The sequence below is a fragment of the Rattus norvegicus genome, chromosome 13 (assembly GCF_036323735.1).
Source record: "Rattus norvegicus strain BN/NHsdMcwi chromosome 13, GRCr8, whole genome shotgun sequence".
NCBI lineage: Eukaryota > Metazoa > Chordata > Mammalia > Rodentia > Muridae > Rattus > Rattus norvegicus.
In genome coordinates this window covers 71451141-71467821 of record NC_086031.1, presented here as the reverse complement: position 1 = coordinate 71467821, position 16681 = coordinate 71451141, and the positions used below count along the sequence as shown (strand labels likewise).

Sequence of the window (16681 nt, the reverse complement as noted above, 5' to 3'; positions counted from 1 at the left end):
TAGCCTTTGGCAGAGAGATCTGCATGTCCATCCATGTTCACTGCTTCACTATTTACAGTGGATGGAAATGGAAGCAGCTAGATACCTAGCAACTGACATAAATAGGTAACAACATGTACTACATGTACAGTGTAACAACATGTGCTACATGTACACAGTGTAACAACATGTGCTACATGTACACAGTGTAACAAAAATGTGCTCCATGTACACAGTGTAACAACATGTGCTACATGTACACAGTGTAACCAGAATGTGCTACATGTACACAGTGTAACCAGAATGTGCTACATGTACACAGTGTAACCAGAATGTGCTACATGTACACAGTGTAACCAGAATGTGCTACATGTACACAGTGTAACCAGAATGTGCTACATGTACACAGTGTAATAAGAATGTGCTGCATATACACAGTGGAATTTTACTCAGCTGTGAAAAACAATGAAATCATGAACTTTGCAGGTAAAGGATAATGCTAGAAAAAAAATTGTACTGAGTCAGGTAATGTAGACTCAGAAAGACAAATGCTACAAGTTCTATCTCATGTGGATCCCAGCTCTGAATCTTCAGATTCAAAGCAGCTCTCAGTCCTCATCAGAGAAGATTCTTCTGGCAGTAGATAGTGTTTAAGTCAGAGACTCCCAACAGGTCAAAGTGCAGAGACTATGTGTCTGTGGAGTGTTCAGCCATAAATGAGATGTCTGTCTCACACGCCCACGAGTACACACACACACACACACACACACACACACACACACACACACACACCCCACAGAACTTTCACTTGTTAAAATGAACAGTTCACCCACCTGGATTAGAATGGGCTGCTTACGGCTTCATGCCACCCGGGTTCAGCTGAAGCAGGAGCTGGGGACAGCCCAATGTACACGGAAAGCACAGTGTCCACGTATCTGCTCTCAGCTCATGTCCAGTGACCGCCATGGCTGAATTATCTCAGACTCAGCCTGATCTTCAAAGCCAAGCTGGTCAACCATTCAGGTTCCAAAACCAACATCTGCTGTAGAAGAAACACAAACAAGTCAGAAGCTATTTTTGGTGTCTGGAACCAGTCTGAGATGTTAATGTGAAAACAGGACCCTTTACCTTCAGATGTGGAAGAAACGAGGATTGGCAACCAATGCTTTGTAGGTCGAGTCAGTGACCCTCTGCCAGCCGTGGTTCTCTGGGGGCCATGTGTTACGGCTTATGTAACTTGAGTCATGTTCAGTCACACAAACATGAGGTTATAATCTCCATTCATGTCCAAAAGACTGTGCTCGTGTGATCATGTCTGCCTGGAACTTTCTTTTGAGTTCAGAATCAGTCCAGAGTATAGCTGCTGTAACTTGAATTGAAGCCTGAATCTAGGCTGATCTGCATTTTCAAGTGTGGTAATGGGCTACATCTGAGATGTATACCATCTACAAAGCTCCTTGAATGTGCACACACATGCGCCCATTTTGGGGCTGCATGTACACAGTGTCTCCATCACTTCTGCATCTTATTTTTATTTATTTATTTATCTATTTACTTTATGGAGGGGATTGCATGTGCCACGGTTCAAGTGTGGAGGTCAGAGAACTACTTCTAGGAGTTGGTTTTCTCAGATTCCAGCACACAGGTCTTAGAGAGCAAGCTGATGTAGTCAGGCTGGGTGAGAAGCACCTTTACCTCTGAGACAACTTGCTGAGCCTGCGTCTTACTTGTCTCTCACTGAACCTGGAGCACACTGATTGGCTTGACTGGCAGGCCAGCCAGTACCAGGCATCTGGCTATCTCTACAGCTGCGGCTCTGGGATTGTATGGGTAGTGGGAACCTGAACTCAGGTCTTCATGCTTGCATGCCAAGCACTTTAATGAGCCAACTCTCCTGCCCCTCCTTGATTTTCCCTCAATTAAAATGGCCTCTGGGGTTGGGGATTTAGCTCAGTGGTAGAGCGCTTGCCTAGCAAGCGCAAGGCCCTGGGTTCGGTCCCCAGCTCCGAAAAAAAAAGAAAAAGAAAAAGAAAAAAAAATAAAAATAAAATGGCCTCCTTTCTAATATTATGTTAACAAAAAAGTGAACAAAACAAAAACCAAAACAAACCAAACAAACGAACAAAAAACGTTAGGCTGATATTCTATTTCCACTGTTAGCTAAAATGGCCCTTAATTAAAGATTATTTCTTTAATCTGGTAACAGGAAGGCCTCTCTCCATTCCAGAGACTTCCATGGGACTCGTGCCGCTTCTGCCTGTGACAGTTCAAGGCTTCTGCCTGCTTCTGAACTCCAGAAGGGGAAAGGACAGTGAAGGAGACATACCCACAATGAGGGTGTTACATGGGGAGGATTTTTCCAGGGATGACAACATACACAAGTTTAGATGTCTGTTCCCAAAGGAGGTGAAGGGGTTTGCAGCTTCATGTAAATCGTGAGAGGTAGCTATTTCCCCAAGTATCTAATCCAAAGAAACACATCTGTTTCCACTGTTAGACCACATTCTATTAGCACTGCCCCCTTTCCCATTCTGTATTATCGTGCCGCTACTTGATACAATTCTCTCCTTGGGGATTCATTCACATCAGCGGTTCTCAGCTTCAGTTTACCGTCACCTGGGGGAACTGTTCAAGCTCCCAGGTGCACAGTGGACCACGAACATCAGATGTTGGGAGCCAGGATATCATCCAGGCATCACTCTCTTTTACAAACACGCTGTGGGACTTAAAGGAATATCTGGGAGGAGAATCCTCCATTGCGGGTCTCTACACATTCTAGTGCTTCATATAAGACATGATGTAAGGTTCTCAAACTTCTGAAGGCTACAGAAGCCCTGGAGGTCTGCTGAACGCTGTTTGCTGGGTCTCACGCACAGGCTCTGATTTCCTAGTAGGTTTGGGGGTACAATCTAGAGATTAATTTTCCTAACAAGTTGATGTCACTGCGGACACTTGGAGAATTGCTGGAGATCAGAAATGAGTCGCCCTGCTGAGTGAATGTTAGCCGGGGACACACACACACACACACACACACACACACACACACACAGGGACGGACACGACACAACCATCGTGTGAGCTGGAGAAGCCAGCAGCCCAACCTACAGTCAACCCGGGACTTGGCTGCCTTGACAGAGCTGAAGGCTGGGCTGGGGCAAACTGCCCCAGTAGTAATGAAAACCAAGGGGAGGCTGGAATTGAGAACCCCTGTTGAACCTGTGTTCTCCCTGATGCACCCTTCCGACTTAAAGGAAAGCAAAGCTTCAACTGTTTGCAACAACAGATGTACAGGAATCCTCTCAGAGCCACAGTGACTCCTGCAAGCTGGCTTCTGACAAAACCTGAATGTTTTGAAGCAAAGGGGGACGGGGAATGTTTCTATTTGAATGCCTTGGGCACAGTAGTGCCAACTTACCAGTCACTGCCACTGATTCCTTGCCAAACTAGGTGCTGTCACACCGTACTAAGAACCAAGACTCCATTTATAGACAGGGATCCTGTCTGTGGTCACAAGAGAAAAAGCTGGAAGGACCCCAGATCCTCTAGGACTCCCTGAGCTGCTAAATGAGTCACGGAGGAGGAGCTTCTCTCTGGCCCTTCAGGTGTCATATTCTTTTTTCAAAGAGGAAGAGAAAAGAAAACTAGGGAGAGGGTGGGGGTGGGAGAGAAGGGAAAAGAAAAAAGAAACAGGCAAGAAAGAGAAAAGGGAGGGAGAAGAGAGCAGAAGAAAAGGAGGGAAATAACAAGAAGGCCATTTTAAAGACAGCCCAATGGATAAAAGAGACAGAGGTCAGAGGTCAGGGAGGACTGCTACCAAAAATGAAACAAAACAACAACAGTTACCTTCCAGCAACAACAGGAACTACCGTATACACGAGCTACTGAGACTACACTCAGAAGATCTGCAACAAGCGGGTTAAGATCCAAGCGTGGAGAGGGGCGGAGCTCACGAAGTCCCGCCCCTAGCTGAGGAGCTCTTGGAAACAGGTGGCACAGGGAGTGGGGAGAGCCAGTTTTCCTTAGGGATTCAGATCCTGAGAGGGGGTGGAGGGGTGGGGTGGGGGGGTATCCATGCTTCAGTGGATGTACGTACAGCCATGAGCACTCCGTGGACTCGGTGAGGAGCAGGAGGAGGAGGAGAGGGAGCGGTGGGGAGGAGGAGGAGGAGTGGGGGAGGAGGAGGAGGGGGAAAGGGAGGAGAGGGACTGGAGTTTGGACAGGACCAAAACACATTATATTATTCGCAAATGAAATCCTCAGGTAAAACCGAATCAACAAAAGGGAAAATAACCATTTACAAATGTTGATGCTGGCAAGCTGGCTGGGGGTAGGGGTGGGGGGTTAAAACACTTGCTTTGCAAGCCTGACTTCCTGAGTTTGATTCCTGGAACCCCTGTGAAGGTCAAAAGAAAGACCAAGTCTGACAGTGAAATGGGAGGTAGAGACAGCAGACACAAGAGACCCTGCTATCTCAATAACGTATAAGGGGAGACCTAACTCGTGCAGGTCCTAACACCTGTCATGACGTGTGTTTATCTATCCTCGCTCACACACACGCCCACACAGTAGTAACTTAAAGATACTTTTAAACATACTTTTATAAATCCTGGTAAGGAATTATATGATTGCAAAAAAAAAAAGGAAAATATTTCAGAGCTGGACAAGTAGAACACACTCACAATCCCAGCATTTGAGTGACCAGAGCCAGTGGAGGAATCATAAGTTCAAGGCCAGCTTTGGTTATATAGGAGGTTTGAAGCCAGCTAGCCCCTGCCCAGAAATCTCTCATGCAATTTCTGCCTCTACACCCCAATTTATTAATTTTGGAAAGCATAACAAAGTGGTGTTGGTTATTGGGCATAAAATAGGGGAAAGAAATATCTATTCCTTATGATCTGGTATTGATATTATTACTTATTCTTAAGCCTATGGACCTGAGGGTCAAGGGGGGGAGAAAAGAAGGAGACCAAGCAAGGTTCTGTTGTCAAGGTCTCGTTTATTGAGAGGAATGTACAGCATTTAAAGCTCTGAGGCAGGAATTGAAGCAGGAACTGAAGCTTAGGGTGGGGGAGTATTAGGAAGTGCCCAAGGATATAAGGTGAATCACTAAACTGCAAGATATCTTCCTTAAACAAAGAGGCAACAGTCTTCCGGGGATATGTTCTTTGAAAAGGTCGAACCCTTCTCAGGAATCTGCTCAGGGACATCCGGTGTTTGCTCAGGCTGAAACATCCTGTGCTTGCTCCCGGAATCTTCCTGGGAGAGGCTTTTGTCCAACAATCTCATAATCTTACAGCAGCCACTGTGGGGGTGAGCATCTGTGGCCATATAGCCCAGAGTCACGTAGCCACCTTGAGCTATACAGTCACAAAGCGGCCAGGCCCAAATCCAATACGGCTCCCTACAGATAGATAGATTATAGGTAGATAGATGATAGGTAGGTAGGTAGATAGATAGATAGATAGATAGATAGATAGATAGATAGATAGATGGATGCTTGGATGCATGGGTGCATGGGTGGATAAATGAGAAGACTGGCAAAGTAGCTCAGTGAGAAAATGTGTTTGCTACCCAGCCTGAGAGCCGGAGCCCCTCATGGTGGAAGGAGAGAACTGACTCCCACAAGTTGCCTTCTGGCCCTGTACATGTGCCATGGTACTACACATACTACACATAAATAAATAAAATAGAAATATTTTTAAAGTAAAAAGATGAGACCTTTGCAGAACATGGGAGTAGAATTTCCCAAACCAAACAGATACACTAGAAAAAAAAAATGGGACCCTAGCCAGACTGTCTCCTTTGTCACCTGGAGGGGGCCTGGGGAGCCCCGGTCTACCTTCTGCCCCAGGGCCTGTCTGTGGAAACTCAGCTAGAAAAAGGAACTTGGTGTTTACTCACTCTGGTAAGTCAGACCAGGCTACCTGGTTTCTGAGTCACCTGGGAGATAGATGTGCTGCCTCTAGGGGTCAGTGAGGGGTCATAGGTGCCCTAGGACAACAGCCGGCCCCTGTCTATGTTCACTTGCTAACAGCTCAGCTTGTTCTTAAGCTACCTTCTCCCAAATGGTTAGCACCAGATTGTTTCCCTCTTCGCTTTTGTTTTGAAGTGCCTTAGAATAATTATGCTTTTACCACAAGTATTTACATTCTGTTACAGACTGAGCGGCCCCTCTCCCATAGTACACCAGGGCAAGGCACTGCCAGGCTATGCAGTAAATAGTTACCAAGCGAAGCCAGTGCTGCTTAATTAAGTAAGCCCTCCTTTGTGCTTGCCCTCCCTCCTATACTATGAGCTACCTCAGCATCCCTGCAGGGATTGACACAAAGCAGCCCCTCACCCCACTGCCAAGAACGTCTTTGCAGCATTTTAATTATCCATTTGCTGGTTAGAACATCCACCTAGATCAGTTGTTCTCGGCCTTCCTAATGCTGAACACAGTTCCTCACACTGTGGTGGCCTCCAACCATAAAATTATTTCACTGCTACTTCATAACTGTAATGTTGCTACTGTTATTAATTTTAATGTGAATATCTGATATGCAGGATATCTGGTCGGGAACTGCTATTCTAAAAAGAAACCTGCATCTTTCATTCTCAGGAAGTGTACACTTAGAATGTCTAATAAAACCAAGATTTAGAGGCTGGGAAGATAGCTCAGTGGGTAAAGTGCTTGCTGCACAAGCCTGAAGACCTGAGTTCGACTCACCAGCACCCCTGGAGAAGAAAAAAGGGCAGTTGACTGATAGTGCGAGTCTGTAACTCCAGTGCTGGGAGTAGACAGAAACAAGAGAATGAAGACACTCGACCCTGACCTCCGGCCTCTAAGAGTATAGAGTGGGAAGGCACACCCATGAACCATGAGTGCACGCACAGAGAGAGAGAGAGAGAGAGAGAGAGAGAGAGAGAGAGAGAGAGAGAGAGAGAGAGAGAGAGAGAGAGAGAGAGAAAGAGAATGTGCTGAATCCTGGCCTTATGGCAGATTCTGGGAAATTTGAAGTTAGAATCTCAGTCTTGGGGCGATGAAGCAGCAAGCAGGGAGTGGGCGTGGCCAAGCCAGGGAGTGGGCGTGGCTGAGCTCCCAGTAAGTGCCCACGTGCATGAGGTAGGCATAGTTAAGAAGATGGGGAAGGAACGAGAGAATTTGAAAGATAGGAGAAGGTGGAAAGAATTCAGTAGAGAGGCACAGACAGTTTAAGTGGATGCTTATTTAGCAGAACAAAGCAAGCTCTCTGGACAGAAGTTGGAGTGGACTATCACAGAGTGGGAACACTGTGTTCTTTGTTGTGGGTTTTAAAGAAACTTTGATGAATTTTAATGAGCTGGATATCATATTCATGGGATAAGATGAGCTTCCCTCCTAAATCACGATGGACTAGATTCACCTGTAGGGAGTCCCCCTCCCATGATCCTCTAGAAAAGGCCACACATTAGTAGGCACACATATGGCAAAGTGCCCAGGCCCTTCAGCTTTTGGCAGAGCAAGAACAACTGGCCTACAGCCTCAAGGCTGTTTAACCACAAAGCGGGTGTCTTGGCTGTCAGGAGACAAGGCTGGGGTTTTCTTGGTTAACTCGTATCTAACTCCTTATGGAGACTGCTCAAGGTCCCATGTTGATTTCATGGTTATCAGGAGAGAAACCTGAGACTGTCCTGAAAGCTGGAGCCCAGGTTTTACATCAAACTGGTGTGCTGCACAAACAGAGCAGGACAGAGGCCATTCGAAGGGCTCCCTTGCCCCAGCTCCACAGCTCAGATAGCTCCTTGGCTCAGTGAAGCATCTGCTCTCCTGCCCACCTGACCTCTAGGTCCCTCCAGAAGCATTTAATGAAACTTAACCAGTTTAACTCAGTACAGTCACTGAGGCTGGCTCTGGCTCTAATCTTACTCATCTTCTGCACAATATATCCACTCTTCCTTCCAATGACCTTTTGAAGGTATCATTTCTTCTTGTAACTCAAGAAGTGTTGCTCCAAGGCTCAGAGAAGTCTAGGAATTCACCTCTAGCCACCCAGCAGACAGATAGAGCTAGGATGCGAGCCCTAGTTTCTCAGCCTCAGATAGTTGTCACTTGCATGCGACCCATGTCCAGTGCCACAAAGCCTGGGCAGGCAGAGCCAGCCAGAGTCATCACTAGCAGTTTTAGTGCCCAGAGCTAGTAGCTCAGAAGTCCTTATGATAAATTGCATAACACAAGTGGCAGCCCAGAAGCTTCCTAAGCATGAGTTCTCACCAAAAGACAATGTGGACGCTGTCAACATGTCTGACTGAACTCTGTTTTTCTGTCTGTGCTGGGGCACTGCCTCCCTGTGGGCCTCAAACCATGCTGCGTCTGTTCCCTGGCGTTTGACAAGTTCACCACCAGCACAAAGCACGGAGTGTGCAGCACAGACACTCCCAGGCTGCCTGAGTGTGCTACTGCCCATATTAGACAAGGAAGTTCCGAGCATGCTTACTCAGGCCAAATGCTATGGCCTAAAGAGACGTCGTCTGGGGAAGTTGGAAGGAAGAGGGGAGATTTGAAGCTCGTGGCCAAGGTTTAGGACCACAGGAGGATGGAGCGCAGGGAGTAGAAGGGTGTAGTTGAGGCTGGGAAGAGTTTGCACTGATGTGCCAGGGCGTGAGGTGAGGTGGGGACTTCAGTCGCTTAGGACTTCAGCTGCCGGGATGAGGGCTCAGAGAGAGGATGCTGAAGACCAGGCTGAAAGAGGTTGTGGTCCAATGGAGAGATACGTGACTTGTCTGGACATGAGATTAGGGCTAGAAGCTTCTCAATGTCTTTCCTCTCCCCTCATAGCTGTTAGAAAGAAACTACAGGATCCCTACGGTGGCTGTCTGTGTATAACCCTCACTTCCTCAAAGGACCATGACTCAGCCCCTTAAGCAATTGCAGTTACAGGTGGCATAGGCCTTAATCTAGACACACATGAGCTAAAGGACTGAATCTTTCTCCTCTCATCCTGCTGCCTGGGATGCAGAGGCAACCTGATTGCTAGCCCTTGATTCAGGCTACTCATCAACTACATGGTCTGGACTACTCCAGCCTCTCTGGAACCTGAGAGAGAAGATTCCTGCTTTGTTTTGGGGACCCAGACTCTTCAGAACCCCCAACATGCATCTATGGCATCAAGATTCCCCCCTAAAAAATCTGTTACCCACAAGAACAATTTGCTCCAACATTCCTCTTGAGCCACTAAACTTGAAAACTTACAAGCGGTATTTTGCAAGAAGAACCCACATGCCCAGGCAGCACTGCTCCTGCCAATTAGCCCATCTGTTGTCAGGATGCCCAGGTCCTTGCAGATTACACAGTGCCCAGTTTGGAGGAAGAGTGGGACAGTCCCACCCCCATATCCCCAGTAGCCCCGTGTTCAGCATCCATGACACTAAAATTCGTCACCTCCACTGGCCTGTTTTTTCATCTATAGAAAATGCACCACGCAAGACAGTTTCTCCTTCCAGAGGTGACTGAGGCCAAACGAGATAACAGACAGGTGCCCCGGGCCTAGTGAGGGAACCCCGCAGCAGATGGCAGACACAAGCCTGAGAAGTCGGCTTCTGTGTCAGCGGGAACTGACATCCACAGAACCCTCAGTGTGTTTGTGAGGACCTCCCATGATTAAACGTGGCTACTCTGCTCTGACAAATGGCTGAAGGAGAAATCCAGCAAGTCTGAGGTGGGGTCATTCTCAGGGGAGGTAAGTCAGATGCTTTTCCAACAGAAGGCTCCACTCTGACAGCAAAGAGTGACTCATAGCTCCTTAAGGTTATAACCTTGCTGTCACAGAGCGTTCTTCTGCGGTGTTCATACCCTGGCGCCCTGCATCCGTGCTGGGAGGTCCAGGTGGGAATGTGGGGTACCATTGGGTCCCTTCAGTAAGAACTAATAGCTGGGAACACTAGAAGAACCCTCCCACAAACGATCCGTCCTCCCATCCCCCTGTGCCCTGGGCACAGAGAGCAGAAACTTTACCATTTCCACATGTGCCTGACAGCTGTGCGTTTTGACATACACTGCAGTCTCCAACCCTCACACCCATCCCATAAACAAGGAGTGGCTGTCCACATACTTATGATAATGAGAAAATGGAGTCTTGGTTTAAGAACCTTGCCCAAGCTCGTGCATTTAGCCAGCACTTGAATGGAAAGTGGTGCTTGGCTGTGTCTCCTACACACACCCCTCCTACAGCCTTGAGGTAAGCCCGCTCACTGCTGGCTGCTCTTACACCGCCTTCCAAGATCAGCATTTTTTTCCACAATGTGATTAAAGGTGTGTAGCCCTATATGGTGATTGGCTATAAAAATTACCTTTAACTGTGTAATTGGGAATAAATTTAAGCACCACAAGCCCTAATCAACCTGGAATGACATGTTTAGCAGCAAGTAGAGGACAGTTAAGTATAAACAAAGGCATAGGAAGGCACAGCCAGCGGTGGTGTTTTGTGCTTGTTGCTAAAGAAAGTACAATGGGACGGCGAGTCCAAAGTTATACAACACAACAGCTTCTGTTTTAATTTTTTACAGTTAGGGCTCTCTTTGGTGTCTACAGAACCCTCTTTCCTTCCATCGCAGCGATCCAACTGCCAGAAGTTCACCATGTCTATTCTCAGGATCTATGCCAGGGAGAGATCTTTGACTCTTCAGGGAATCTGGTGTATCTCTACACTGCAAAAGGTCTCTTCAAAGCTGCAGTGCCCAGCGTTGCATCCACCGGCATCTACGTGGCCCTAGAACTCCAAGACAATGATAAGACCTGCTTCCTGGGGAAGGGTGTCTCAAAGGCTGTTGGGCACATCAGTAACACTATCGCACCTGCTCTGGTTAGCAGGAAACTGAATGTTGTGGAGCAAGAGGAGATTGACCAGGTGCTGATCGAGATGGATGGTACAGAGACTAAATCTAAATGTGGTGCAAACACCATCCTGGGAGTGTCCCTGGCTGTCTGCAGAGTTGGTGCTGTGGAAAAGGGGTGCCCTTTACCATCGCATTGCTGACTTGGCCGGCAACCCTGAAGTCATCCCGCCAGTCCCAGCTTTCAATGTATTCAACAGTGGTTCTCATACTGGCAACATGCTGGCCACGCAACAAGAGTTCATGATCCTGCCTGTGAGGGGCATCCTGTTTCCGGGAAGCCATGCACATTGGAGCAGAGGTTTACCACAACCTGAAGAATATCATCAAGGAGAAGACGCCACCAATATGGGTGATGAGGGTGGATTTGCACCTAACAAGCTAGAGAATGTAGAAGCCCTAGAGCTGCTCAAGACTGCAATGGCAAAGGCGCGCTCCACTGACCAGGTTGTCATCGGCATGGATGTGGCTGCCTCCGAGTTCTACAGAGCTGACAAGTATGACCTGGATTTCAAGTCTCCAGATGACTCCAGCTGGTACATCACACCCGACCAGCTGGCTGCCTGTACAAGTCCTTCATCAAGGGGTGTCCATTGAAGACCCCTTTGACCAGAACAACTGGGATGCTTGGCAGAAGTTCACAGCTAGTGCCGGCATCCAGGTGGTGGGGGATGACCTCACAGTGACCAACTCTAAGTGGATTGCCAAGGCTACGGGCAAGAAGTCCTACAACTGCCTCCTGCTCAAAATGAGCCAGATTGGCTCTGTGACTGAGTTTCTGCAGGCGTGTAAGCTGACCTAGTCCAATGGCTGGGGTATCATGGTGTCCCATAGATCTGGGAAGACTGAGGACACTTTCATTGCCGACCTCGTGGTGGGGCTCTGCACTGGGCAGATCAAGACTGGTGTCCAATCTGAGCACCTGGCCAAGTACAATCAGATCCTTAGAGTTGAGGAAGAGCTGGGCAGGTCCTTCAGGAACCCACTGACCAAGTAAGGCATGGACTGGAGATCCCTGGAGCTACCGGATCCTCTGTCCCTGATGTCATCCAGGTAGCTCAAGGCTGGCCCAGTGCTTACCCCTCCCATGTCACTGCTTCCTTAGATGTCCACCCTGACCACCTGGAGCCCTGCTGGAGACTCCAGCTTTGTAATCACGTGACTGGTCTGAATCATTGTTTCTGTCACCTGACTTCCCAGCTAGTGTCTGGAGCCCTCAGGACTCCAGTAATCTCTAGGGTGCCCATACCGTCAAGACTCCCCCAATGGTTTACATGCAAAAATATAAGCCACAGAAGCCCAGAAAAAAAATTTTTTTAGAGTTAGGAAGGTAAATGAACTTTACCAGCACTGTCCACCATTGCAGATACCATTGTTTACAGTGTTATTTCAGTCACTGAGTTATCCTGTGGTTGAGATGCTGCTCAATTAATGCATAGAGGGAGGGAGTGCCCTGCAGCCAAATCACCTTCCGAAGGGGAAAAGGGCAGTGTATAGGAAAGGCTCAACATGTGCAAAGTCATTTCTCAGCAGTGGGAACCATGGTAACTGTGGGGATGGGATCACAGGGTGATTGATGGCCTCTGGCTAGTGTTGCAGATCAAGGGAGTTCAAAGGGCATCTGTGTCATCCGTGGTGCAGGTCTGGAGCCAGGCCTGGCTGTTAGCAGGCAAGTTTCAGAAATCCCATGCAGTCAGTCCTTACAAGATGAACCAGGCTGCAACTAATAAGATTCTCGGCTGACCCAACTCATACAGCAGGATCCTGGGAAAACAAGAATGCCCTTGAACCAATGGATAGTGGGGACATACCTTTCCAAAGCTGCTATCTTGGACTCTCTTTCCAGTGTGTTCCAGACAGAGTAGATTCTGCTTGGGAAGCAGCAATCAGAGGAAAGGTATTGAAGGAGGGATGTCACCCCCAGATCACCACCTTCCTCTTCACCTCTCCAAGGTCTCCACAGGGTCTTCTAGGCCCCTTTAACTCATATCAGGTCACGTGGTTTATACAACTCACACCTCATCTCTAGCTCTTTATCTTAATCTCTGTCTCTTGGTCTCTCGGTAGACTTGGTGCCATCTAATCTTGATGAAGTAACCCATGGAATCTTCAACACTGCATCCCAAGCCTCTACAAAGGTGGAGTGTGTCTTGATCTCAATTCTACTGGGAGGACCCCTCTTGTGTCCTTTCTCTCTCCAAAGACAGACACCCTTCCCCCTTGTCCCCAAATGCTAAAGGTGCTGTCAACTGCCCATACAGGGAACACATGATAGAGATTCCACAAGGACTAGAAAAATGTGGAAGGAAAAAGAAATTAAATTCCTATTGGTGCGAAGTAGAATGTGCCCACACAGTGGAGCTCACCTGTACAGGTATCTCATTCTCTAGTACCTGTGGTGAAGAGGGTCCCCTAGCCCACTTTACTATGGTCTTAATCATCTGAGGCCACTAATACAAAATACCCGAGGCTGGTTGCTTAAACAACAAAGGAAGTTCTTGTGGTCCTGAGAGTTGCAAAGTCCCAAGTTCAAGATACAAGCAGGTTCTATTCAGCTAAGCATTTATTTCATGGCTTCTAGGCAGCCATCTTCTCTGTGTCTTTACACGACATGGACAGAGAATTCTGGACACTTCTTTAACAAATAAGGACACCAACTGGGACCATGGAGAGGCCCCATCTTTGTAACTTCATCTAAACCAAAGGCTCTACCTCCTCCAGTACCATTTGGGCTTCAGCAGTTGAGCTCACTGGGTCATGAACTCAATATCAACCACTGACGTCCTTCACTGGGTCATGAACTCAATAGTTCACACCTGAGACTCTGTGCTAGTGGGGAAAGTGAGCCGTGTACCTTCAACCCCAATGGCAGAACCAGGAGGGTTTTGTTTTTGTTTTTCGAGACAGAGTTTCTCTGTGTGTAGCCCTGGCTGTCCTAGAATCCAGTCTATAGACCAGGCTAGCCTCAAACTCATAGGGATCAGCCTGCCTTTGCCTTTCAAGGGCTGGGATCAAAGGCATGCACCACCATGCCTGGCCCGATCAGGACCGCTTATCTGAGCTTCTAGTAAGGAGTAAAGAGGGGGTGAGATCCCTATATGGGGACAGTTTTATAAGGACTGTCCAGGGTCCTTTCAGGCCACAATTATACATAAGACCAGACCTTTCCATCTCTCATCTGCTCTGCTGGACTCTGAAGCGCTGGCCTTCTCCAAAAAGGAAAAATTAAAAACAAATTCTCAAGTGGGTTGCTAGTATTTCAGCCCAGCAAATTTTACTTTCCGTTAAAAGTCACCAGCTGTCATGTGTTTGGCTCTGAATGGAAATTACTTGCTCTCAAAGAACCTTTTTTCAGTTGACGCCACTTACGAGTTTTATTTTCTTCTAATGAAAAATGGATTTGCGTTAGTGTCTCTGTAATGTCAGGAAGCCCATGGACACACGCCTGCCTGTCTTGATGAGCTGCCCTGCCCTGAGGAAAACTAATTGCTCTGGCAGCCAGCTTGGAAGATTGACACTGTGGTCAAGATGGGGCATGGAGGGACGGAGGGAGGGAGCCCCACAGAGCTTCTCCCCATCAAGGAAAAAAAGGTTTCTTTCAATAAACAATGCTTTTAAGTGCTAAGGAGGAGGTCTTGGAAAAGGGAGTGAATAGTTTAATGTGATTAACGACTTCCAAGGAGGCAATTCTTCAGAGCCTCGGACACACATGTCCACAAAGCCTACTGCTGAAGGCTAGATCCCCACCAGACCTCTGCTCAAAACAGTGGCCCCACTGTGCGAGTAATCTAGGGCCTTGTCTGTGGTGATTAGGATGCTCTCTTCATGACTCTCAGAAACAAAACAAACCATCTGGTAATTCTCCTCCTGAGAGGTTTAAACAGAAGGACTGAGAGATCAAAGCCAGCTTGACCTAGACTCCCCCTTCACCACAAAATAAAATAAAATAAACCAAAGCGAGAACAGTAAGACACAACAAACTGCGTTAAAACAGCAGAAAGACAAAGGCAAAGCAAGTGGCAGGGACTGGGAGCAGGTTGCTCACCAGACCAGCCGGCAGCCGGGAGGACCCTGGTGCCCCTGACAACAGACACTGACTCCTGACTGAGCCCCAAACCCAGAGCCTGCATAGAAACTTTAAACAGAACTCAGAAGGGCTCTCGCCCCCACTGGTCTCTCCATACACGCAACCAAGGCACACCCGTGTCTTAAGAGATTTTCATGGAAATGGTGGCCTTCAAACCCAGGCTGTACAGAAGCCCCAGGCAGGCCCAGGCAAAAAGCTCTCAGCCCCACCCCACCCCCATTCCTCTCTCCAGCACGCAGCAAGGGCTTAGACGTGTCCAAGATTTTGTGAATAATGTTTCTGACAGACACTACAGCCTTTTCCTCCTCCTGCGTGTGGAGAGCTCAGGCCGCCCCCAGGGAAGACTCCCCAGCCAAGCAGCTGGCTTCGGCTCTGGGAACACTAAATTCTGCCTGCATTTCTAGCCAGGCCTGGTTACTTTAGAATCCCTCTCCTCCCCGTCTTTTCGAGCGGGACCAGCCAAGGTATTCGTCATCTTTCTGAGCTACCCTGCTGGTTGATTTATGTAGACGCAGGGCAGAGGCCAGGAGTCAGGAGCTGGAGTGATGGGTTCTTCCATCACCCCAGGGGTCACCAAAAGGGTGACCCTCGGGATCAAACCTCCACTCAGCTCAGACTGAGGATAGCACAGCCTCCACAGCCTCGGGGAGCAGAGACGAGCTCTCGACTTCGTCCTGGATGTAAGGCATCCGTTAAAGAAGAGCGGCTGCATGTGTCTTTCACTGGACTCCACCTTAAAAAAAAACCCTTCTGAAAAAAAAAAAAAAAATCCAGCCTTCTCCTTCAGGACGCTGGATGCTGTCTTTTTGGCCAAGGAGAAAACAAGCAACAGATGATGCCCTCGTGGACACACGAGGAGGCCAAACCTGAATGTTAATCATCTCCAAATATGTGCAGCTCCTTCCAGCCTCTCTGGCTCTCCCCAGAAGATCCATGATTGGAGCGCTCTCCCAGAGGCTGGGGACTGGCTGCAGATACTCAGGAACTCATCAGAAGGTCTAATTGCACTGACAGGGTAATTGCTGGGCGGTGTGTTTAATACGCCTGCGGGTGATTTTGACTGGCTAAAACTGGCTGCTGCTCTAAGTTCGACTCCCACTTCAGCACTCCCAAAAGATCGACTGATGCTGTCATCCAAAATGGAAAAAAAAAAAAAGAGAGAGAGAGAGAGACTCTTTTTAATTCCATTGCATATTAAAGTATGAGCTCATTGGAATATATTTGGAGAGACTTGGCAGCCCGTGTGTGTTTACAATTCCTGGACGCAGGGCTCTGGTGTGTATCAGAAACACTCTTACCTCCTCACCTTCCCTACGAAGGTGAACCAGTTCCAAAAGTCTAAAGTTGCTTTCTTGTTAGGTAGTACCCAACATTGACTTGGTTTGGCGACTGACTGCATCCTCAAGACCAATGGCCAGCAAGAAAGCAAGGTCTCTGGGTGTTCTGGTAACTGTGTGAATGCTAGAGGGGCTCCCCACCAAGAATCATCAAGGCTGAGGCAGCCACTGGGCTGGAGCAGACATCAGAAGTTCCGAATTCACACCACTCTTTCCTCAGATCCCATTTCTACTCAGTGCGATCTTCTGGGTAGAAGACTAAACTACTTATGGTCCCTGACTTACTTTTACTAACCTGGGACTCTTTCTAAGGCCTTCCGGAGCAGTATGGAACCGACATGGGCTGCCTGGACTCCCTTCCCGACACTGTCCCATTCCTGTGGCACTGGTTCTCAGGACCATGGGGGAAGCTTTAAAACACGCCAAT

At 48.0% G+C, this 16681-nt stretch overlaps 1 protein-coding gene and 1 long non-coding RNA gene across 3 annotated transcripts in view; one reads left to right on the top strand and one right to left on the bottom strand.

The window, feature by feature from the left end:
* The window catches only part of Angptl1 (angiopoietin-like 1), a 67898-nt gene extending 63989 nt beyond the window's left edge, over nucleotides 1-3909 (bottom strand). The window contains exons 1-2 of the mRNA XM_063272599.1: nucleotides 3823-3909; nucleotides 813-1021 (exon numbers count right to left, since the gene is read on the bottom strand). The gene's annotated coding sequence lies outside the window, so the exon portion shown is untranslated. The remainder of the gene's footprint in view (nucleotides 1-812; nucleotides 1022-3822) is intronic.
* A 91-nt stretch (nucleotides 3910-4000) lies between these two features.
* On the top strand, nucleotides 4001-16137 carry Eno1l2 (enolase 1 like 2). Of its 2 annotated transcripts, XR_005492564.2 has the most exons (3): nucleotides 4001-4096; nucleotides 9408-9677; nucleotides 10504-16137. It is a non-coding gene; the product is annotated as an enolase 1 like 2 (long non-coding RNA). The 2 variants fall into 2 exon arrangements; XR_005492565.2 differs by lacking the exon at nucleotides 9408-9677 and having other exon boundaries at nucleotides 4006-4096.
* The last annotated feature ends 544 nt before the right edge of the window (nucleotides 16138-16681 follow it).